Source organism: Neofelis nebulosa, chromosome 7 (genome assembly GCF_028018385.1).
Source record: "Neofelis nebulosa isolate mNeoNeb1 chromosome 7, mNeoNeb1.pri, whole genome shotgun sequence".
Lineage (NCBI taxonomy): Eukaryota > Metazoa > Chordata > Mammalia > Carnivora > Felidae > Neofelis > Neofelis nebulosa.
This window is the reverse complement of record NC_080788.1, coordinates 86,212,951-86,217,548: the sequence shown is the minus strand read 5'-3', so window position 1 is coordinate 86,217,548 and position 4,598 is coordinate 86,212,951.

The window sequence follows — 4,598 nt, the reverse complement described above, 5'->3', positions numbered from 1 at the left end:
GTAATGGCTGATTTTTTGATTGCTTAATAAGGCCATCTATTCTGCATCAGGGCCTGGCAAAGCAGTTGGTGAAATCAGTTAGGTCACTTTTTTTCTGGTCCGAATAGCAGGAGGAGTCTGTGATGGTAGCAGTTGACTAAAAACATAATTACAGGCTATTTAATCGCATCTGTTTCCCCACTTAACATTGTTTGTTCAAGTTAGACATAGTTAAGTAAATCAAAAGGACAATAATGGCAAAAACACGAAAAAATTACTATTACATGGTTAAAACTCTAGGGCTCGGTATAATTACAGAAAACATAGCTTGCAATGATTTTTTTAAGGTACTAATTTTTATTAGCTTCCATTTTGCTTATTTGGTTGTTGCTAGTTTTTTAGGATCTATTTTTTTAAGATCCCATGTTATGTAAATAACTATTATTTGTCTGGCAGGACTGATTTCATGTGAAGGGTCCTACAGGGATGATATTGTTTATTATGATGATTTTTATGTGCTCATCCAGTGTTATAATTAGCAGTCAAGTAACTCCTATCCTGTTTTGTGATTAATAACTAATCCCATAAACACACCTTTCACTGCATAGGATTGTCTAATGGATGAGTCCAAGAGAGCGTCATACCCAAGGGCACCGCCATTCACTCTGAGTTGCCCCTTTCCTCCCTCTGAGTACCATACCTGTAATTTATCAATAACACAAAACTGCTCTACAATCAAAGGGATAAAACTGAAAGGCACCCAGACAGTCAGAGCTGCCAACAGGCATCGAGCCCATGTTCCAATGCCACTAAGCAGGCCATTGAATCCAGCAAGGATGATGAATCAATATCAGGTCAGATGAAATGAGAAGCAGCTGCTCTTTCAAAAAGACACTGCTCTCAGTACTATCTATATATGTCATGTTTGTGTAACGACCTATAACCACAGGGGCCAGGTATTTTTTAAGCAGTCCACAGTACATGTTTAAAATAGCCATCTTTTGTTAGTTGACACAACAGAGAAAGCTGTCTTTTGTACATCCAACAAGACTGCTACAATCCAATGTTTAACAGAGAAGAACTTACAACAGAGCCACTCTCAGCTTCCAGGTTGTCTGGAAGGTATCTGACAGAGTAGCTCTGTGCAAGGCCTGTAGGGAAGGAATGTCATTTCCCTCAAAGTCTAATTGTCTTTCTTAAGGATGCTTCTCAGGACGAGGAGACTACAGTTTCAATACCAGTTTTAAATGAAGCAAGCGTATACACATTATGAATTTGAGTTTTTGATAAATACCTCTTGCCTGGCAAATCCAAATATATCTGACAGAATATACAACTTAAACTGATTTTAGGATTTTGTATAATTTTAAAGGATCTAGTTGTCTTTAATTGTGTGAAAATATCCTGAAAACAATCAGCACAGAACACAGTTATCACAAATACAACTAATGAAATCTCAGTGATCTGCCAACTTATACAGAAAGTATCATCCTACAAAACATTATGCCCAGCTGGTAGCCATTATTTGTTTTGTTTTGTTTAAAGTATTTGTTTGTTTATTAAGTAAACTCCACCCCCGACATGGAGCTCGAACTCACAACTCTGAGATCAAGAGTCTCACATTTTACCAATTGAGCCAGCCAGGCACCCTGCCATTATTTGTTTAGTGTTAAAATATTTATTGAAGGCTAGACAGGTGCTAGACAGGTATTGAGGTTTTAAGAACAGAACGCTGAAGACGGCACGGTGCCTGACTTCAGGGAATTTACAGTCCAGTGAGGGAGACAGACATAAATCAATAAGTAATCATTGAATCTGTGATAAGGTGTATGAAGGAGATATATAATGCCCCACAGTGGAATGACCAGGAAAGTTATTTCAGAGAAGGCGTTTTGGAGATCCCTTTTTAGCTGAGCCCTCAGAGAAGGAAAGGAGCCAGCCATGTGAAGACCAGGGCCTAGTGGACAGTGGGAAAGCAGACAATCCAGGCAGACCAAGGGCATGTACACAGACCCTAAATTGGGAAAGATGTCCCAGGTTTGAGGGATCAGACAACATCTATTATGACTGCATCACGGGTGGTAAAGAGAGAATCACCACATGAGAAAGGAGTGGTGGGCAGGGAAAGACCAAGCAGGTCCAAATAAGTCAAGTTAAGGTGCCCAGTTGAATCCAACATCCAGCAAGAGATTCTAAGTAGGAGAGCACTACAGTCTGATTTGGATTGTGAAAAATAACTCTTCCATGAGAGAATAAATCATAAGTGGAAAGATTGGAAATGGTGGAACCAAACAGGAAGCTCATAGTCCAGGCAAGAGTGGGGGGGGGGGGGTGATACCTAGAACTCAGGTGTAGAGCATGAATATGGAGAGAACTAGGGTGTGGATTGTGGAGATGGAAAGAAGTAAGCATGTTTGAGAAATATTCCAGAGATAAAATGAAAGATTTCATGTGTGTCTTTCACATGTGTCTTTCAAGTCTCTCCAACTAGATTGGAATCTCTTAGGGAGATTGGAATCTCTTAGAAGAACTTCAGACTTCTTTGTAAACTCTAAACTCCATCTGTGCATGGTAGGTTCTTAAAAAGGATTTTTAAAGTAATTGATTTGTCTGAAGTCAAGTCAGACATTCAGTCGAAACCAGGACCCTGGCCTCCTGATTTCCACCTCCATAGCTTTTCCACTACTGGAGCTAGCTGGTCTGCCCTGAAGAGAACTTACTTTAATGTTATCATGGGAGAATGCTAAGGCCTGAGGCATCTCAGCAACAGGCCTGATGGGAAGAAACAGAGACAGGGTCTTGGTGGGACAGAGCCCCGTAAGATGGCCAGCAATTCAATACCTACCATCCAGGGGGCACACACATAGACCAGCACCAACAGCTGCAGAGTATTCTGGTAGGCAGCTCACTGTCAAAGGAGGGGCACAGAGTCAGCCAGATTCCACATCAAGAAGACCAAAGCCTAGTCCTGAGGACTATGCCATCCAGTTTCTGATTTACATCCTGCCCTGTCATAATCAATCAGAAACTGGGGTGATGCTAAGCAGCACATATATGAGAAGCATGAAGGGAAGGCAGAGAATTCAGTCAGCAAATATTTATTGTATACCTCCAATAGACAGGCACTTGTCTAGGTGCAGGGCTAAGGCAATGAACTAAAGTTTCTGCTTTCAAGGAAGTTATATTCCAGTATGGGAGGTAGAAAATAAAACACATAAATAACATATTCGATTAAAAAGAAAAGTATGCTATGAAAAAAAAAAAAAAAACCTTGGAAATGGTGGGTGGTTCATTCTGGCCCAGATTTAGGGTTATGGTAGAAAAACAGAGGAGGGAAGACTTAAGCAAAAACATGATAGAAAGTAAGTTGGGATGAGAGCTGATGAGCTGCAAAAATACAAACGAAATGGAGGTCATGGTGATGACAACAAAGAGACTCGGCTGGGAGTGAAGAGTAACAGAAGAAAAGAATACTACAGTTCCAGAGAATTGGAGCTGGAGGGGTAAGATTGCCTAAATCGATTCCTTAATCTTACAATGGCATGAGATGGACTAGCTGTGAGCCAGGGGGAGGAGCTATGAGCCTGGGATCTCTGCCAGCCTCTTTTCTCCCCCTGTTGCTGGATTCCAGCATCCCCATGCCATCCTGCCTCCCCATGGCTGATGGTGGCTCTAAAAAAGAACTCCAGCTTTGAGACCTTAGTGGCAGAGCAAATCTGAGTGACAGGTATAATCTGAGCTGTGACTAGCCTTGTGAGTGACTAAAGTGTCTACAGAGTAATGAATTCTCATTAGCTAATCATCTGCTATGTGCTGGTATGCATCACATACTTCTCAACCCTCTCAACAACCCTGTAATGTAGGTATTATCACCATACAACAGATGTAAAGACCCAAGACCCAAGGTTACATGGTTGGGAAGGATTCAAATCTGTGTACATCTAACTCTAAAGCCCATGTCCTTTCTATTATGCCACACAATCTCCCAGGATATGCTCAGCATGATTAAACAAAAGCGGGGGGGGGGGGGGCATTGGGGAAGTTGGGAATAGGGAAATTAAGAGACAAGTGCCAATGTCCTTAATCTTGAACTCTCATTGCAGACAAGAGGATTGGGGGCGATGCTTCCATACGATGTGCTGAGGTCAAGGGGTTGGCAGAGTCAATACTGTGGATGTTGAAGTTTCTGAGGATGAGGTCATTAGGTGGTATCAGCCTAAGTTCCTATGTAGAACATGTGTATGTGTTTGTGTGTGTGTGTGTACACATGAATACACACGTAAGCAAGGAAGAAGGAGCTTATCATGCTTTGATTTTGAAAATTACCCAATAAATTTCATAGATGCATATGTGAAGAATCCAATTAAATAATAAATGTTCTGGAATAGGAAAACAAGAATAAAGCCCATTTGCTACCAAAGACACCAGCAAAATAGTATAGGTTTTTGTGTTTATTTATTTTGAAAAAGAGAGAGTGTGTGAGCATGAGTGGTGGAAGGCAAGAGAGAGGGGGGGGGGGGAGAGAGAGAGAGAGAGAGAGAGAGAATGAATCCCAAGCAGGCTCTGTACTGTCAGCACAGAGCCCAAATCAGGATTCGATCTCATGAACTGGGAGATCA